Here is a 20,813-nt window from a genome sequence, read left to right as displayed (position 1 = left end):
ACTCGATGGGGCATCACTTTACAACTTAGACTGTGAGGCAGTATTAATGCCGCAGATAGGTTTTTGTGGCTACTCAGTTTTGTTGAAAAGGCTGGATCCGTCCGAGATAGCAATCTGGCACCAATCAGCGCAATCAAAATACAGGCATAACAGGTTCTCTAACCTCTGTGCCTCCCCGGGGTATGTCCAAATCCATAAAGGGATGTGTATGAGGGTGTTTGGGCAGAGTTACCTGTAGTGTCAGGAGCTAAGAGGGCCCCTTCTTGGAAGCAATAAAAAAGATAAATTATGGTAGATGCGTTGGTAATGATCAGCATTTAAATGACATATAAATAAGATAAGATAATGACGGTTATGGAAAAAGAAGTAGAAAGCTATGTATACAAAGTATAATTTCTGTAATATAAAAAGGATGTGCACGAAATACTATGACATATTCTGTAAGAAAGCATGTCATGTTTTAATATAACAAAAATGTAGACACTTAATACATTAAAATGGTTCCCTATGAAGAAAAATACAGGTAATAGAATATGTAGATAAAAAGTCAACAATCATTTGATTAAGAGTGTACTTAAACAGACCCATGGATTGATCAGATAATCTAAAAATATAACAAAAGTACTATGGAATGTTGAAAATAATCTGTGGTCCCTTATTTTTATTAATGAAATTTCTACTTCCACCCATCAAGGATTAACAGCTAGGAGAGTTGTCCTCTGGCTATACAAAAATTAGAAAACCAGAAAAAAAGGGTATGAAATAACCATTAGAAAACAGAGTTTAGGAAACAGGCAGTGCAGGATTGTGATCCTGGAGGGAAGATAATCAGAAAAGGTGAGTCTGGGATTGCACCAGTCAGGAGAATTTCGAAGAAGAAAAAGATAGTTGTATTTATCATACTAGGTGTCAAGCCTTACTAGAAAACTCACCTAAAGAAGAACATGCATTGGTGCAGGTGTAAACAAAACATGCAAGGGCATAGAGAGTTCAGAAATCATGCACACGTGTGTAAATTTAGTATTAGACAAAAGTGGCATTGCAGCTATAGTGAGACATTGTAATTTCCTGAGAAATCTATGCAGGAATAAATAGGGGTCCCTTTGCCTGACCTGCTAGACATGGGATGTGCATGGTAGGAGGAGTAGGAGGAGTGTGTAGTGGGCGATATTCTACAGAAGGTTAGTCATTACACTAGCGGATCACAGGGAAGGGGTGCATCATTGCCAGATTGTGGTACCAGTCCAGGAGGAGAAAACCCACCATACCACGTGATAGGGTTTAAGAAGAAGGCTTTATTGAAACATTCATAAACCCATGCTCCACATGCAAAGGTCAAGCAATTCTCCCTTTAGGGAACGGTGCCAGATGCAGGCGCTGCTGGAAATACACTGGGTCTGTCGTCCTTCTGTTTCTTTCCCTCATGGGGAACGCATCTATACATACAGAATTTCTGAAAGGATACTTGAAACTAGGCACCAGCGGACAGAATTAAGGAAGTGGTGTTCTTTAAGTGGGAATAATCTTTACTGATCTCATCCACCATTCATTTAAAAACAAATTAAACTTTAGTTAAGTTTGCGGAGCAAACCTCTGCACCACCCGTGAGCGCTTGCAGGGCGGAGCGGGGAGGGTCTGAGCAGACTTGGGCTGAGCAGCACGTGCGGGAAGACCTTGGGGGTTTCCAGTGGCCGCTGCACCATGGGGTTTCCAGTGGCCGCTGCACCGTGTGGAACGCCTGACTGCGGGCCTCCAGCCAAGACCAGGAAAATAGCGAGCTGGAAATTGTTTCTCATGACGAAGAAATAAGTACTAGTATTTATTTCCACACTTCACCTTCGCTGGGCGCGTCCACTTCTCTCCCTCTATTTGGTCATTGACCGCCCCGCCCCCCCCACCAAGACACAGGTGGAATTGTTTATGAAGCCGAAATACACTGAAGTGAGAAAGCTGACTGTGGGCAAAACGTCCAGATCTTACAGGAACCGAGAAATGTTTGGGAGGGAATCCACTCGATGACAAAATGCTTGTGACTCTGGCGGGACTCGAACCCGCAACCTTTGAATCTCTTTCTATCAACGCTAGAAGTCCAATGCGCTATCCATTGCGCCACAGAGCCTGTGGATTGCAGCGTTAGCGCCGGAGCCCTAAGGTCGTTGATTATTTATTTGGCTCTCACTATAATACATTTCTGGAAACACTCTGCTGCAGTCACCGCTAAAGTTCAAGAAGCACAGAAACAAGGCAATGCAAGGGACACACAATACCCGACGCAGGGAGTTTCTGATCCTTCCAGCGACCATTGTCATTTGTCTCTGCAAGATAAGGAAGAGTTTGATCAAGGATCAAAAACCATATCTCATTGCATCCGGCCAATGCACCGACACGCTGGGGGCCGTGGGCTTCGCGAAAATGGAATCTGGGGGAGCTCCCAGTAAGCGGCCTTGGAAGATGTTCCTAACAGGTCGCCGGGTCCCCCTCCCTCCACTCCGGCTCTGTGCGGGGTTCTCCCTCGCGGAAGGGAGGCCCTTCCCGTTCCCACCCGTGTTGTTTTTGGAAAGGGGGCTTCCTTGTGTGCTTTGCTCAGAGCAAACGACGACTCTGCGACCCACGGATTTTTGGATGCGTCCAAGCATCTTTGGAAATATTCCAGGTTTCCCAGCTCGGGCGTTTTCTTTGCGACCTCTCTTCTGTGGGACCGTGCGCTCCAGCCACCCGGCTCCTTCAGCGGCCATCGGTCGAGGTCCTGTGGACAGAGAGGGCCAGGTGGCAGGGGCGGTCACTGAGGAGGGACTCCCTAGGACGCAGAGTCCTGGATCTGCCCACGGCTTGCAAACCTGCAGTGCAGAAAGGACACATGTTTACCGGAGCCGAAGCCTGAGCTGGCTGAGAAGTTCTCGAAGCCCCAGAGCCCCGGGGCCAGAGGCGAGCGCGGCTTTGTCCTATTTCCTGGATGTCACGTCTACGCCCACGTATCCGCTTTCCAGATGGAAGTCTTCCTCCCTCCCTCCCTCCTTTCTTTCCTTCCTTCCTTCCGACGAGGTGTCTGAGATCCTCACAAAGCACAAGTCAGAGGGGCAGATCAGATCGCAATCCACAGAAATAACTAAGGATACTATAAACTACTTTACTGAGATAATTACGCCCACATATTGTTTTCGGAGGATTCGGAAAGCTTTCAAGGGAAAGGAAGTCGTTTGGGGCCGACAGTGGTAAAACGTATTTCTCATTAGTTTATGTCTGCAATTTTAAAAAGTTCACTTGAAAGGGGTCCTTAGCAAAAAATAAGATGCCTTAGACTATAGAGTAGTTAATTATTTCAAGCACTTGTTACTGTATCTGTAACAAACCCCCGAATTAGTGTCCTTGGAATGAAATCTTCCTCTGTTCCTTATTCCCTCTTCTCTCACTAATATTAAAAACTCATCTGAGAACATGTTTTCCAATAAAGAATTTGATGCAGAGATGATACATAAACATTTTTATTCTACAGTCCTCGGGACCATTTCTCCATCGTGGGCTACTCTAACGATGCAGCCACATTCTCAAAATACTGTGTAGACTTTTCTAGTACAGAGCATGTGAATCCAAAGTTTGCTGTAGCATTTGTTTATCCACACTGCTGTGACTCTCTGTCCCCACATCTTCTAGACTGTGCTGTCCAACTAACTGGATTAACTGCTTTGGTTTCCTGAGAACCCAGATCTCTCAGACCATAGACTTGTGGGAAAGCATAGTTTGCTTTTTTTCCAACAATCCCCTCTCTTCCGGTTCCTGAGGCTCTAAATTGTGCCTGTTGGCCCACCTCTGTGTCGCTGATAACACGTTTCACACTGAGGAGGGTCCTGGGTCTGGACCAGCACCACATCCCTAGTCATCCTCGTTCACAGGAAAGGATATTCTTTTTTGGTGGCTCAGAAAATTGGGTTGCTGTTTCCCGACTGCTATGACAACTGACTGAATGACGATGGACATCTTTAAGAGTGAAGTTTGTCCCCCCCACCCTTGGTATACACACACTTTATGGGCACCTCTGTTCTTGTAGACATTATCAGCAATCAGTGTCCACCCTCTCCAATCTGAGCTTCTCGAAGGGCTGATGCCATTGGTCATATGGATGGTACACCTTTATTTGCTACACCTTTATTCGAAGACCTTCCTGACAGCAGATCATGTATTAACTTTCCTAAATAATTGATTCTTCTCTCTAAATAAACATCTTTGATTAAACTAAATGTCTCCTTGGCTTGCCCCTTAGCAACAAGTCAGCAGGGCTGGGACCTCTGCAGGCAAACCCCAGAGAATTTCTAATCCTTTAACCACCCTACAGGCCCCTCCCACCGAATGTTCACTCACTAGTGGTGGGGAGGAGGAGACGGAGAGAAAGACTCTTAAGCAGGCTCCTTGCCGAGTGAGCTCCATGCGAGCTTAATCCCCCAATCCTGAGATCATGACCTCAAAACCCCGAGATCATGAGCCAAAATCAAGAGCTGGATGCTTAAGCGACTGAGCACAGCCCCACCCCCGCCATTCTCGCTCCCCCAGAATGTTAACTCTTGATGAAAGGGTGGGGTGGGCGAGCCGCGGTCCACGTGGGCTAACGTGAGATACTAGTGAGTGTGACAGGTGGCTGGTGTGTGGAGCGTCTGCACACATTTAGTTTTGCAAGAAAGAATTTCATGGCTTTTCCAAGGGTTCTTGGATTCAAGAACGAACCCCTAGTAAATCCAGAGCCGAATGAGGATGGTGAGCTTCGAGCTTCCTTGACCTTAGTCCATTCTCCAGGCACTGATCTGCGAGGACATGTGCGTTCAGCTCTAAGTCCAGGGAACCCCAGAAAGGCGGGCTGGAACCCAGCGGCGCCTCGGGCAGCCCCTGACTTGCAAAAGCTGGTGGGAGAGGAGCCGGCCTGAAGGGCGCTCACCGGCGTTCCTTCCACCGGGGCATTCGCAGCTGGGACTCGTTAGCTGGCGTTCAACGGGGTTGCTCCGCCCCGACCTCGGGCCCCCCGCCCCGCGCCCCAAGGACATCCCAGAGAACGAATTTTCCAGAGCCGGACCTAGCGACCTTCTGTCTCTCACGTAGCGGAAAGGACAAGTAGAAACGGTTAAGTACCAGGCAAAGTTGAGCCGTTTTGTAAATAGGGTTGCTTCTGGGCTTAGCGAGCCCGCGCTTCCGAGCGGGAGGACGGGTGCCGTGCCGAGCCGGCTTCCTCCGAAGGGCTGAAAACACAAGCCCCTCTAAGGGAACACAAAGAGATCCGTCAAATGTTCAGTTTACAAGGGAAACGTTTCCTCAAGCCGTTGTCCGCAAAACTCTCTCGTTTGCAATTAAATGTCACCGCCTTCCTCGTGGGAACAGGAATAATATTTCCTTCTTCACATTCTCACAAGAAGTTCTTTGTTCCTGCAACCTTTGCACCTCACACACAGCTCATATGGAGCTTGAAAACAGTCAAATCGGTAATTCATTTTGCAAAACACTGTCTTACGGAATTAATCCTAACTACAGAAAAGCGTTTTGTGCACAAAGCAGTTACAGTATTTAAAAAAGGGTAAGAAGAGCAGAGCACAAATAACATAGAAGTCCAGCAGGGGGAACTATTTGCTTGATTCCGACTTCACCTGAGTATGGGAACATTAGAAAGCCACTAAAATGACACTTGAGAAGTGCCTAGGGAAAAAAAGTGTTGGTGATATAACACGCAATTAAATTAGTAAAATACAAAATTGAGACAGAGAAAAGCAGCTTCCGCCACATGGGGGCTGACCTGGTGTTCTCAGCAAGACCTTGATGTTCTTTTGTTTAACATAAGCAATTTCACAGACCCCAGATGTCAGGCCAGGCCCTTCAAGTGACCATCTATGGATTAAGATGGAAATAAGATCACACTGCTATCCTGTCTGAACACAAACACAAACGTGAAACACACACAGAACAGACCCAGAGACACCAGTATTGTCAAGCCACAAAAATGACCCAGCGTCTCCTCTTCTTGTCCAATATGAGGGATGACAGCTTCTTGACCAATCCTAGTTTTAGCACTGCTCTGGTCTTCTTTCCTTCAGGATAGGATTTATTAAGCTATCCAATCCTAGAATGGCTCCCCCCTTCCATACAGCATCCGGTCCAGAGAAGCCCTGATTCTTTAAACCCCCCAAATCACCTAACACAAGATTAAACCCTCTTACTAAGATGCACCCATCAACCTCTTCTGTATTCCTGATGGTTTTTGTCTGGAAGATATTGGCACAATTTATGTTTTGTGTGACTTCAACCACCCCCCACTTTTTTTGCACTCAAAATACGGGGGCAAGGGGGAGGAGAGAAAAAAAAGATACACCCAAGTGCTGGAATTGCTAGCTTCCAGGAGGTAGGAGTGTGGGTTGTTTTTTCCACCCCCCTTCATCCCAGTATGAGACAGTCCTCATTACCCAAGATTCTTCTAGTCATGAAGGAGAAACATCTATTTCATTCGGCACAAGAAAAATGAATTCTCCACTTGTGGACACCAGGACTTTGATGTTGAGTGTTCCTCAATAGCCCTTGCTGATCAACTGTCTTTCTCAGTACCCTTCACAAATACATGGCTCTTGAGTTTGTTTCCTGACTAGTGGATGCCAGTTAGAGGTTTGCAGAATTCCTGGAGTCTTCTCTGCGTCTCTAACCTCCTGACATTTAATTAGACCTTAAGAATTATTTTGCATGCATACTTTGATGAAGAACTCTTATGCGGTTATTATGTTAATATCAAAAAGTTACAACTTAAAAAAATGTTTTAGGAAGGCTCAAGACAAATGTCTGCCCCCAATATTCCAATGGAGAGAGGCAGAAAATAAAGATTTAAAACAATTTTTAAAGCAAAGAGTGGGGAATTTTCCAAAGATTCCCAGTGAGACATCCTTACTTTCCATAAACACATTCCTTCTCTTCATAAGTGATGGTGTGATTTATCTTTTCCCTACCTAAATAAAAGGAAAATACTTTATCTTTAATGAGATCTAGCCCCTCCCTCCCCATTCCCAGTGATGTCTGAATTGAATAGAGCTCTATTTAAAGGACACTTTGTTACTTCTGGCTAAATATAATGTAACAAATCCAAGCAGTTACCTCTATTTCCTCAAGAGACATCATATCCATCAGCTCTCACCTCTTGCCCGTTGACACTTTGCTGGGCATGAAATGTTCTCCAGCATCCACACTCAACCATTTTGCTCTGAGTGGTTCCGGATCCCGTAGAGCCTCTGGAAATTCTGCCAAAGGAAGCTGAGTTACAAACGTTAAAAAGGAGAACAGGAAACGTGCTGTGTTGGTGACAATTGAAGGAAAATGGGCTCTTGCATTGACAAAAACAAAACAAACCCAAACCAGGTAATCCATTTTTTCAGGAAGCAGCTAAGAACTCAGGGGAAATGAAACTTCTGGACCATCTCTACCTACAGGTTTCTTCTAACCCATATGGAAAGCGAAAACGCGTTGGTGTTTGGCAAGCACTTTTCCAAATGCAATGAGATGAATATTCGGGGTGTGAGCTTTGGAGCCTGGGGACACGAAGAAGGGAGGGGACCCAGAGCGGTTCTCAGCAAATTGTCGCTCTCCCCGCACCGGGGACACAAATCAGCGACAGTATCTCCTTCCCTCCTTCCCTGCAACTATCTCTCTCCGAGTGTCATCCAGAGCACCCGGCCTTCGAGTTCTGGAAGAAGGTTGCTCCCTTCCAGGTCTAAAACTGTGCTTACCCTGACCCCGCCCCCCGCCCCTCCGGGCCGAGGAAATTTGCTCCCAGTTTCGGAGACTCCAGCACCAACACTCTCCCAGGTTCCCCGCAAGGGAAGCAGGCGGTAGTTTATGAATCGACTTCAACTTCATTGGAAACGAAGATGCTTGTAGGGAGCAGCCTCGTCCTCTTGCTCCTAAACGTCGGGGGCCACCGGGGGCGTTCGACTTCCTCCCCAGGGCTTCGTTGAATCAGCGGGTCTTTGTCCGTCTCACTGAACACACTTTTGTCCGCCCCAGAATCTTGCCGCTAACTCGCCTACATTTCCTTCTGTACTTCTGGGAAGCCCAGTGTGCGCCAGTAGTCGTGGCCGAGTGGTTAAGGCGATGGACTAGAAATCCATTGGGGTTTCCCCGCGCAGGTTCGAATCCTGCCGACTACGTCACTTTTACCCAGTTTGTCTCGAGGAGAGGACCCCTTTAGGTCTCCCCGCAACCTGATCCTGTCACAGCGGTATAGGGGGAGGGGCTTGTGTCTGGGGTCTCCCTGTGTTTCCCAGAAAAAAACGGAGTGAGTACAATCCTGCTCTCAAGAAGGAGTAGAGCTGCGCCCAGCGTTGTGCAGAATTTAAGGATGTCTCTGTCTGTTTTCTCTCCCCAAAACCCCGCTCTAAGGAAGCTATTTCCAAAACGGACAATTTGGTGAAAATGTCCCTCAGATAAATTGTAGAGGGTATTTCTGCCACAAAATGAAAGCTATTTTTATTTTAATTTAGAAGATAATAGTACAGTAAAATTAACTTTTTGAAAGAAGATGCATATTTTTGTATAACCGCCTGCCTTAATCAGGACAAGAACAGTTTTGTCAGTCCTAAACCTGAGTTACCCTTCATAGCCACTTCCCAACCCCACGAGCAACTGCTGGTGGCCACCTATGTTTCCCGTCCCTACAGTCTGACCTTTTTTGAAACTGTTCTTGAAATGGAATACAATCGTTCTATGGGTGGGAATGGAAAATGGCACAGCCTTTCTGGAAAATAGTTTGGCCATCTCTTACAAAATAAAACATGAAAATACTGTATGATTCATGGGCTGCACTCTTCATTTCCAGCAAAATGCAAACTTATGCGTATGCAAAAGCCTGGATATGATCGTTCATAGCAGCCTTACTTGTGATAGCCCAGACTGAACACAGCCCAAATGTCCTTCAGCAGGTGAGTGAGGACACAGACAGCAGCATGTCTTCGGGAGCTCTAGTCAGCATGAAAGAGGACACTGAGGATGAATCAGCAGTTTGGAAGCACATCAAGGGCACTAATGCTGAGAGGAGGAAGTCAATCTCGTGGGTCACATACTGTATATTCTAATTACATGAGCTTATCAGAATGACACAATTATAGAGATTGGAACAAATGAGCAGTTGCCAGGCATTTAGGGATGGTGGGCAGAGGGTGTGGGCATGACCCTAAGGGGAGGCGGTGGGAGACTGCTGCCGTGATGTTCTGTTACTGGTTACATGAACCTGCATAGTAGGTGACCTTTGGGGATTAGCTTCTTTCACTTGAGATAGAATTATACACGAACACAGAGCCAACATTAATTTCCTGCTTTTGATATTGTGCTCTGGTTATGTAAGAAGTAACCCACCGGGGAAGTGCGTGAAGGGTACATGAAACCCCTCTGCACTATTTTTGCAACTTGCTATGAATCTGTAACTATTAAAAACAAGTTTTTCTGTTTTAATTTTTTATTTAAATTCAATTAAATTAACATGTAGCATTTTATTAGTCCAGTGATTCATCAATTGTGTATAACACCCGGTTCTCATTATTTTTCATGTCCTCTTTAGGGCCCATCCCCAGTTACCCCATCTCCCCCGCCCCCCCACCAGCAACCATGTTTGTTTCCTAGAGTTAAGAGTCTCTTATGGTTTGTCTCCCTCTCTGTTTTCCTCTTATTTTTCCTTCCCTTCCCCTATGTCATCGGTTTTGTTTCTTGAATCCCACAAAGGAATGAGATTATATGGTATTTGTCTTTCTCTGACTGACGTATTTCACTTAGCATAATACCCTCCAGTTCCATCCACGGTGTTGTAAATGGCAAGATTTTGTTCTTTTTGATAGCTGAGTAATATTTCATTATATGCCTATACTTAATCTTTAGCCATGCATCCCTCAGTGTACATCTGGGCTCTTTCCCTAGTTGGCTATTGTAGACATTGCTGCTGTAAACATTGGTGTGCATGTGCCCCCTTGGAATCACTATTTTTGTATCCTTTGGGTAAATACCTAGAAAACAGAAGTCTTTTTAAGTTAAAAATATGAATAGAAAATTTCATTTATTTATTTATTTGAGAGAGAGAGAAACAGAGCACAAGCAGGGAAGAGAAGGAGAAACAGGCTCTCTCTGTGTGTCTGTGGTTGGCATGATTTTGTCTTACGGCTATTTTCCCATTTACATAAATGTAAATTTAGTTTTTACTATTAGTTTTTCAGAGAAGTATGTTGGGTGAAAATGTCCCACTATGGTTGTGGTTTTATCTGTGTCTCTTCTTACTTCCGTCACTACCTGGAATTTTTTTCTCCATTTCTTAGTCTTCCAGAAGCAAGAAATTCTGAATAAAACATGGTAGCTGAGCAGCTCCCCGCTGGGCTTGATCCCAGGATGACCTGAGCCAGAGGTGGATGCTTAACTCACTGACCCACCCAGATGCCCTTGGAAACTGTATTTTACCAAATATTTTCTATATGCGTATTTTGATTATCACATAATTATTCTTTTACTTATTAATGTTATACATTAAAAAGGTGTATTTTGATGGATTGAGTTTTGAATGTTAAATCACATTGCATTTCTGGAATAGACCACGCACACACACAAAATTGAAACTATGTGATAAGGATATGGTAACTAAACCTACTGTGGTAATACCTTAAACTCACACAATGCTAGATGTCAATTATATCTCAATGAGGCTGGAAAAAATTAAAAATCGAATTGCCATAGGACTGAACAATTTCACTTCTGTGTATATACCCAAAAGAATTAAAAGCATTATTTCAAACAGATATTTGGGGTTTGGGGTTTTAAGATTTTATTTATTTGACAGAAATACAGTGAGACAAGGAACACAACACAAGGAGTGGGAGAGCCTGATGCGGGGTTTGATCTCAGGACCCCAGGATCATGACCTGAGCTAAAGGCAGATGCCCAACAACTGAGCCACCCAGGCACTCCTCAAACAGGTATTTATTTGTGCATTCGTGTTGATAGCAGCATTATTCACAACAGCCAAAAAGTAGAAACAACCCAAATGTCCATCCACGGATGGGTGGCTAAACAAAATGTGGTTAATTCCTAATTTCATGTAATGAATGTTTAGATCATTACTCTTTGGTATTTATTTTATTAATATATTTGTACATAAAGGTGTCCCTCTAAGTACACTTCTAGCTGCACAGTACGGGTATAGTTCTGATATGTACTATTTTTCTCATTTATTTCAAAAACAGTTCTTAATTTCAATTGCGACCTCTCCTTGAACCATAAATTATTTAGAAGCATATTTATTTATTTTGTAAAAAAAAGATTTTCATTTTCGTGTTTTGATTTCTGGCATAATTTTATTGCTGTGAAATAATAGCATGTATCCAACCCGGTTACGTTTTTGGAGCCTTGCCTTGTGGCCTAGTAAAATGTCAAATTTGAGATCACTTCATCTGTGTCTGCAAAAGGTTTGAGTCCCGAAGTTGGTATGTGCACTGTTCGCTCTGTGTGTCTGTGGATGGCATTATTTTGTCTTACGGCTATTTTTCCATTCATGTTTCCTATTAGTTTTTCAGAGAGGTATATTGTGTGAAAATGTCACTATGGTTGTGGTTTTTTCTGTGTATCTTTTTACTTCTGTCATTACCTGGAATTTTTTTCTCCATTTCTTAGTCTTCCAGAAACAAGAAATTCTGGATAAAGCATGGTTTATGTAACAGCTTTGATTTGGAGCTACTAGGTGTTGGACAATTATCACAAGAAAACCCCTAGACAAAAATGTGTTTCTTACACAAGCTGTAGCAGATCTATTGAGACTTAAGAGAAGTATTGTTACTTAGAAACACTTCTGCATGTTTCCTTCCCCCAAAAGAATGAGGACAATGTAATTAAAAAACAATTATTCTCTGGGAAACTCAAGATTAAGGTTGAAGAGAAGTTGGCAGAATTTCAGATCTTTCTCCATTTAAAAATGAGCCTGGTTCTACCCCCAGGGCATGACCCAGATTTGTCTAACTGGGTAGGAGGCAGAAGATCAGAACCGGTTGGGCTTGAATCTCAGCTTCAAGCATGGCTCGAGTGCAGTGTTCAGCTTAGTGAGTCATGCAGCCTGAACTTAAAGAGGTTGTTTCCTTAGCTGCTTTATCTTTGATCTTTCTTGAGGAATTTCATTTAATGGTTACGATTAGGCTACATGGTATAAAGGAAGAACCTAAATGCAGGGAAGCATTAGTCTGGGGGCACTGTGAATTCCTTGTGAATTCCTTGGAATGGTTTGCCTCTCAATGGTCATGAGAACTAACAAATTCTTTTTGACTCGTCCAAGCAGCTTCTCTAGATGGACTGAACACCTCTTTCCCCCAGGATAACGAGTGCTCACCAATATATTATAGAGGGAAGCACATTTGCAAGCTCTTATGCTCACTGGATGTCCCCTTGTTGGTGTGTGTGCCCCATTCACAGCCCAGTGCTGGAGCAGCCAGTACAACTAAGTAAGCGAGGAGGCTGTTGGAGCCCTAATTCTAAGTCTGTTATGGAACTCAACTCTTCCCATTTTCATTTTGCTGTCTTGTTGCTGTCTAAGATAAACCACTCCATTTTTTAAAAGATTTTATTTATTTATTTGAGAGAGAGCATAAGCCAGGGGGAGAGGCAAAGGGAGAAGCAGACTCCTGGCCAAGGATCCTGGGATCATGACCTGAATGGAAGGCAGGTATTTAACTCCTGAGCCACCCAGGCATCCCACTGCTCCCCCTTTTATAATCAGGATCATATGCTGAACTCATATTTTCCATTTTTCTCTCTGCAGAGTAGCATTATCCATTCTTGTGTAAGTCAACATGTCCTGATTTTATTTGCTTTTTAGCTTTGCATCTTACCATGCCATTAGACAGCCAGTTACAAGCACTCGGTCCTACCTATCCCTGCGTGAGCTGTGTTTCCTGTTGGTGTTTAGGGAGCTTCCTTCCTGGCAGATGCTTATCTCCATGAAGACAGGGATTATGCCTTTGTCTTGTTTACTTTTACAGTGTCTAGGACTTTGCATAGCACCCAGCCTTCCCTAGAAATTCAGTAAAACTAGTTAAATGATTGTGTAGAAGGCACTAACCTAATTACTTTTTTCTACAATAAGAACTTTAAAATATATATTTCTCCATTTAAATCATTTTTTGGTTTCAGTTATAATTTCCTCGTTATCCAGTTCCTTATTCCTGCTTTCCAGATATATACATATGTAGCCTCAGACCAAGAAGTGACTGTTCAGGGCAAACGGGCTATCCCCAAGCCTGAGATGATAATGACTTATTTCCTGAAGTAAGAGAGAAAGGTCAGCTCGGGATTTTGCGAGCTCTGGTTCTGCAGTCCCTTTAAAATTATGTTTTATGGCAATGTTTTTGCACTTGCTCTCTTGAGTTACAAGGTAACAACTTCTTGCCTCATTGGAAATCACATGCACTTGTGTGGTTGAGCAGAATCAAGTTTCTGAAACAAGGTCTGGGTCCTGTAAAGGCTTTGCATGGGATTTGTGTCTTGCCTGGAGTTGACTTTTGCAAGTTCCTTGTGTTTTTTTGGTTTGGGGTGTTTGTTTGACTTTGGTTTTTTTGCAAGTTCCTTGTGTTTTGTTTGTTTGTTTTTATCACTGAGACCACTGGAAAGAGAGGTGGACCGCCTTTGTGATCTGGTTCCGCCCAGTTCTTGGGGGACACTCGTGTGGCCGCTGTCCTCTGGATGGCCAGTGCAGCCGGTGCGGGACCCGGAGATCAGGTTGCTGATCCCACAGGAACCCAGTCCTCAGCGCGGGTAGGTAGTCACCACGCGGCTTTGCAGGGGCACAGACTGCTGCCCTTAGAACTCGTCCTGCAGTCCTGGGACGCGCTGGGAAGGGAGCCTGCACCCTGGGAGTCCCGCCAACACAGTGCTGCGCCCAGAAACCTGTTCTTTAGCCAGAGCACTCGAGGGAGAAAAAGTGTCTGTGAAGCAGCAGTAAAGAACATTTGGGGTACAATTTGGCAGACTTCCCTGACCTTCTTTGTGAAGAAGGCGAATCTGACCAGGGGTCTAGATGGTGAAACACAGCATCTCCCGCACGCTCCTTAACCCACCGCGACCCATGGCAGTTCCGTCTTTCTCTGCAGCGCACCTGCTTTGTTTCCTCAAAACGCAGCCCCTCTCCAGGGTTTCCCTCCATGAATGTGCCAGACAGGGACACATTAAAGTTTGTTTTCCTCGAAACAATATACCTGATAGTTAGATATAGTACGTGGAAAAAATACATGGCTGAAACTGGGAAGAATTGCAGATCACAGATAGGAAATTTCCAAGCCTGTTCCCCTGTTTTAATAGGGACTAACCGTATCTTCACCCACTGTTTGAGCATTAAATCATACAATGAATATAGGACGTTCAGTCCAGTAATGCTATGTATAACAAGTGCTCACTCTTTCTTAATGAGGAAGAAAGAGAGGATTAGGACCACTAAGTGCCTGAGCTGGGAGTGGGGGACTTTATGGGTTTGTGTAGGTGGCAGAAGATAAGCTAAAAATAAAATAAAATCTCCCAGTTCTTATCCAAGGACTGTCATGGGTGGACATGAACTAAGAATTCTGACTCATAAATTCAAGTAAGTGCTTTCAGTAGAATCTCTGAAGCTCATCATAGGGGATTATGCCAACAGCCACCTGGTGTGGGGTTCCATGGTGTAATGGTTAGCACTCTGGACTCTGAATCCAGCGATCCGAGTTCAAGTCTCGGTGGAACCTGCCTTGTATTTTGGTCCCGTTTTTGTTCTTTCCCGGGAGAGAACCATTCACCTAAATGACCAAAGTCAATTTTGTCCCTGGTGTCTCCTATGAGTTTCTGCAAGTCCTGAGGGGTCTGCGTCTAGGTGAGGAAGAAGGAATAAATTTTATCCTGGCTTAATGGAGTTGATTTTACAAGAAAGAAAAGAAGCATCAAAAGTAAATACAGGAGGAAAACAGCAAATGCCCCGCACTCTGCTGTGACTGGAAAATCAACTCTAATAAAAAGCAACAATCCACTTATAGGACATTCATTTTCTGTGCACATTAGAATGAATGTTTTAGATACTTCCGACATGGGAAATAAGTAATTCTAATAGTATTGGAGAATATACAGACAATGAATAGCAATTTTCTCTTCTATCGTGGTGTCTAGCTGTAATTTCTGGCCCCTCCTCGCCCCCTGTAGTCACTGAGCCCAGTTTATATATAATAACATATGGACAGACTTTCCACCTGCACACGCACAAACCAAATGTGGGAAATCTTAAGTTGGGTGATTCTACATACAGCAGCGTATGAGATGCATTCTTGCATTTTAAAATATCTATAGATTTCAGATATTTTAAAGTAAAAATTTAGGGGGCATCCATAATAATATTTTCATTGCAATGTTCATCTGGTCATTGTGTCACCAAAAGAATACCAAACAACCCTCTTTCTCGGAACCCTCCCACACCATTGGTGGGAATGCAAGCTGGTGCAGCCACTCTGGAAAACAGTATGGACATTCCTTGAAAAGTTGAGAATAGAGCTACCCTATGACCCTATGACCACCTGCACCCCAATGTTCATAGCAGCAATGTCCACAATAGCCAAACTATGGAAAGAGCCCAGGTGTCCTTCAACAGTTGAATGGATAAAGAAAATGTGAGATATAGATATATATATAGATATCGATATAGATATCGATATCTATATATAGATCGATATCTATATCTATATCGATATCTATATATATATCCATACATACATACATACAATTCAATACTATGCAGCCATCAAAAATGAAATCTTGCCAGTTGCAATGACATGGATGGAACTAGAGGGTGTTATCCGAAGCGAAATCAGTCAATCAGAGAAAGACAATGATCATATGATCTCACTGATACGAGGAATTTGAGAAGCAAGACAGAGGGTCATAGGTGAAGGGTGGCGAACAATGAAACAAGAGGAAACCAGGGAGGGAGACAAACTATAAAAGACTCTTAATCCCAGGAAGCAAACTGAGGGTTGCTGGAGGGGAGAAGGGTGGGAGGGCCTGGGTGGCTGGGGATGGACACTGGGGATGGTGTGTGCTGTGGTGAGCGCTGTGAATTGTGTAAACCCGATGATTCACAGACCTGTACCCCTGAAACAAATAATACGTTATATGTTCATAAAAAATAAAATAAATCCCTCTTTGTCATAAAAAATGAGTAACAACTCCTGTTTCTTTGCTAATTACATTATTTATAGAAGTTCCCTTTTTTCATTTGCTCTTGTACTATTTTGCACTGGGGAAATACTGGTTAGGGTCTTACCGTTACAGGATTTTTGTTCTTGGTTATGCTTCAAGGAATGAAGAGGTAGACCAGATGGAGATGAAGAGGGGAGGACAGTGTATTGAGCCGTAGTACAGCCGTAGTACAGCCGTAGTACAGCCGTAGTACAAAGCTCCCAGAAAGGGAGGGGGCCTGAGAGGGCTGCCATTTGGGGGTTTGAATCTAGGGGTTTTTATAAGCTGTTTTGCAGAACTATCTTGAGCACCCTGAGTGTGGGTCCCCTGTGGGCTGGCTGCTAAAGGTGTCCCAATCAGGGCTTGGACCATGCACCTGTCTGCCTGTCCAGTTAGTGCTCAGGGATTGATGGTCTTTTGGGCTGACATGTGGAGACTAACTGCTCAATTTGTGATAGTGACTGATGTATCAGAGTTCATTGTGGTTTCAGGATGTTTTGCAGAACTCACCTCTGCAAAGGTTGCTAGACAGAATGCTATAGTGGTCTCATCTAAGTTGTAAAGCAGGACGCTAGTGCAGTTTTGTCTTAGCTGTTCTGAATTTGTTGCTTTCTTGTTGGAGACCCTGGCCCTGATTTCCTAAGTGTCCAATTAACTTCTAACATCATCATGCTCCTTTGACTTTCAGAGTATGTGCAATCTACTCTTCCACTCCTCATCCCTGTATAGAGATTGCTTTTCATTTGGTCAAAATTGAAGTTTCTTTATTCTCTTTTATAGTTCAAGATGTGTATGTTTTCTTTTACAGACAAAAATGTAGAAAATGTATGAAGGAGGGCACATATTGCATGGGACACTGGGTGTGGTGCATAAACCATGAATCTTGGAACATAAAAAAATAAAATTATATTAAGATGTTTAAAAAATGCAGAAAATGTCTCAACTCTGCAATGGTAAAACCCTGACTTTATTGCACACATTTTGTTATCCGAAAATTATACCCGACTCAAAATCAGAACATTTATTTTAATTTTTTAAAAGATTTTATTTATTTGTCAGAGAGGGAAAGAGAGCACAAGCGGGGGGAGCAGCAGGTTCCTTTGATGAACAAAGAGCTGAATGCAGGACTCAATCCCAGGACCCTGGGATCATGAACTGAGCTGAAGGCAGTTACTTAACTGGTTGAGCCACCCAGGCGTTCCCCAGACCAGAACATTTAAAGAAGATATGGTCAGCAGATATTTTCTCTACACCAAAAACTGGCCACTATACTTGATTAAAACCCATAGCCATATGGACTAGTCTGATTATTATAGAAAAGGGGAGGAAGGATTGTGAAGGTTCTTTTCCTTTCTGTTTTTTCTGATTAAGCATGAGAAGACCCAGCCTAACTTAAGCCTCCTTTTTTTTTTTTTTAAAGATTTTATTATTTATCTGACAGAGAGAGATCACAAGTAGGCAGAGAGGCAGGCAGAGAGAGGGGGAAGCAGGCTCCCCGCTGAGCAGAGAGCTGGATGCGGGACTCGATCCCAGGACCCTGAGATCATGACCTGAGCTGAAGGCAGCGGCTTAACCCACTGAGCCACCCAGGCGCCCTTAAGCCTCCTTCTTAAGCCTAACTTAAGAAGGAGGAAGGCATGAATGAAGTAGATGAGTACATGTCCAAAGGAAGTAGAGATGTAGTTTGCCCACCGTTGATATCCATCACTCATTGTATATTGCTGATGAAGTTTTCAAGTGTGATCAGCGTCTTGTAATGCTCTCCCATCAAGAGTGTTGCCATCTACAAAGACACCCTTGTAATGTCTGTTTCCTAGGACATTCTATGAATAGATCACTTTATTGTCTGCAAACTAAATAGGCCCTCCTACTAGGTGACGGGACAGGCCTGGTACAGGGGTTTCTGGTATATGAGTTGTCCTTCAATAGAATTAATCATGCCAGTAATCTTTGATCCTCTCAAAGTCTGTTCATCTCACACCATGCACAAAGCCCTATTTGAGATTGTTTTAATGTCCTTCATTACCCACATCTGTTGTGAGATGGAGTTCAAAGACCTTGGTCAAAATCAATATTCCTCATTCCTATCCCAAAAGAACTTCAATATGTTGAATTTCAATTTTGAAATTAAGAGGTAAACAAGAATTTAATACAAGAAAAGCATTGCCATAGGGGAAGGAAGAAAGGGGAAGAAAGCAACTTATAGCATCCAGAAGCTGGTCTGGCATTTAAGCCATGCCATATTATTCTCCTACTGGGCATAATCTCACCGAATATCAACATCAGACATGGTTCCTCTGAGACCATGGCAAAGTGAGACCAACAGGTGACGTCACAACTTTGTCTAAGCTAAGCCAAACCAAGGGCATTGTGGCCACCCACAAAATACCAGACCTCCCTCTGCCTAAAACAAATGATTGCTACTCCTTACCAATCATGGCTTTACCTTCACTCTAGTCTACCTCCTTATACACAAGATCAGTTGAGATACTCAGTTATAGATTTGCTCCTGCTTTCTGACAGTTTCTAATCTACATTAGAACCCTGCTACTTTGGACCCTCACCCAAAGCACCCAACGGAATCCTGAAATAGGTTCTAACATCCTTCTCCATAGACCCCTCTAGTGTGTGTGCTCACTGCAGTGGATAACAAGCCCAGCCTGCTCAGCCACAGGGATGTTCCTGGTAGCCTGGCTGGAGGTCATCGACAGGATCCACATAATGTTAAGAGCTGCAATCTGTTTTTTGGAATTCAGAGCAGGCATTTGAATTAATTATGTTTCCCAGTTCAAAGCATGTTACCATTATTGGTCCATATACAGCTTTTTGTTTTCATTTGATTGATTGATATTTCCCTTTCACAATAGAACGTTCTATGCCTTCTAACTCCAGTAGCGAGTATTCTGTTTACTATGTAACTTCCCCCTGACCTTCCACCCCTGACTATTTAACTTCCTTTTGAATGTTTTCTTGTGAAATATGTAGTTCTGTTTGCATGTGTTTTGTTATTTTATATGAGCAGTCCAGTGGGGCCCATACAATTTTTACATTTAATTTGTAACTTCTTCTCGCTGTTTAGTAATTCAGTAGGTGCATCCACCCAGTTTGATCAACTCACCAAGTCTTAGAACAAAGAGGTTGATTAAAAATCCCACAGGTACAAACACCACTACATAGATGAGTATCTTCCCATAGAATTGTGGGATATATAGCACAAGACAGAAAGAAAAGTTGGGTCACGTGGTATGTTTGTCCTACTCTTAATTAAATGGTGCCAGATTTGTTTCCAAAATAACTCCATAGTTTCCAATAATCAGTTCACAAGCATTGATATCCCTAGACTATCGACACTTAGAAATTTCAGTCATTCTAATGATATATATATAGATTCTTTGATTATGTCTTTGAAGATGTTCCATCAGATTTTTAGACGATCCCAGATGGAAATTAGTATCTGTAAAAACAATAATTTTAATTGATTGATTTTTTTTTTACCTCCATAATGATCTCCCTCTAATTTCACCCACAAAGTTAACTTTAAAATTATCTAACATAGGGTGCCTGGGTGGCTCAGTCAGTTAAGAATCATTATCTTAGGGTTCTGGGATGGACCCCCATGTCCCTATGTCATTGGGCTCCCTGCTTAGGGGCAGTCCACTTCTCCCTCTGCCCTCAAGCCACCACTCGTATTCTCTCTTTCTCTCTCAAGTAAATAAGATCTTTTTTTTTTTTTAAGTATCTAACATAAAAAAGTATCTAATGTTTAGCTTTTTACTGGAATTTCTTTCTGCAAAGCAGATGTCAATATTTTTGTGTATTTAATTTTATATTCCATGTGATATTTTACTAAATATCTCATTCTGCTCCTGAAATTTTCCCAATTCTTTTTTAGATTCCTCCATATAGTTCTATGTGAATCTACTCCTTTTGAATGCTGCCTAATACTTTCTGCGGTAAATACAACTTCTTTGACGTAAAATACATCTGAGCTGGATGTGGTCTTAGACTTACATTATGTTTCCCAAGTATCTTGTAGGTGTTTTTCCCACTTCCTCACACCATTGAATATTATTCTAGAGAATGCTGTTTCCAGTATGATTTTTCCCCTTGAAATAAGGAGAATTATTTCTTTATCTTCAAAATCACATAACTTTACAAGGAAATAGCCGGTGTTTTCCTCTGTTTGTGGTCGCCTTTTCCCCACTGCCCCATTCTTGCCGTCTCTCCTTCCTCACTGGTAAGTTTGCTCCCATCTTTCTTCCTTCTGGACAAGAACTCATAAGCCTCTTAATCTACTATTTGTTTCCTCCAATCATTTGTGAAGTCCTCAGAAATACTTTAATCCCCTGAAAGTGCTATAGGAGGTAGGTAGTGGGGACAAAAGAATCAGCTCTGGGGTCTCCATGCAGCAGAACTGAAGCATTAATCCTTTCCAACAAATATGTGGATTGAGACTTTGTAGAGTTTTCAAAATCTCACTCCTTTCCAGCATATGGAGCTTTATTCCAATTTCTCTCCATCTCTGGGGCCAAAATAGCTCTTCCCTTTCTCTCAAATCAGTCCTCAGTCATTTATGGCTGGAGCTCTGTGGACCT

General features: G+C 43.1%; 3 non-coding genes across 3 annotated transcripts; 2 read left to right on the top strand and 1 right to left on the bottom strand.

The window, feature by feature from the left end:
• Positions 1 to 2,030: 2,030 nt before the first annotated feature.
• Positions 2,031 to 2,119, bottom strand: TRNAR-UCU (transfer RNA arginine (anticodon UCU)). The gene is given in 2 exon segments: positions 2,031 to 2,066; positions 2,083 to 2,119. It is a non-coding gene; the product is annotated as a tRNA-Arg (tRNA).
• Positions 2,120 to 8,077: 5,958 nt separating this feature from the next.
• On the top strand, positions 8,078 to 8,159 carry TRNAS-AGA (transfer RNA serine (anticodon AGA)). Its single transcript has one exon. It is a non-coding gene; the product is annotated as a tRNA-Ser (tRNA).
• A 6,510-nt stretch (positions 8,160 to 14,669) lies between these two features.
• Positions 14,670 to 14,741, top strand: TRNAQ-CUG (transfer RNA glutamine (anticodon CUG)). Its single transcript has one exon. It is a non-coding gene; the product is annotated as a tRNA-Gln (tRNA).
• The last annotated feature ends 6,072 nt before the right edge of the window (positions 14,742 to 20,813 follow it).

This window comes from Mustela lutreola, chromosome 6 (genome assembly GCF_030435805.1).
Source record: "Mustela lutreola isolate mMusLut2 chromosome 6, mMusLut2.pri, whole genome shotgun sequence".
Taxonomy (NCBI): Eukaryota; Metazoa; Chordata; class Mammalia; order Carnivora; family Mustelidae; genus Mustela; species Mustela lutreola.
Note: the sequence above shows the minus strand (reverse complement) of the source record. Positions and strands in the feature narration are given on the sequence as shown.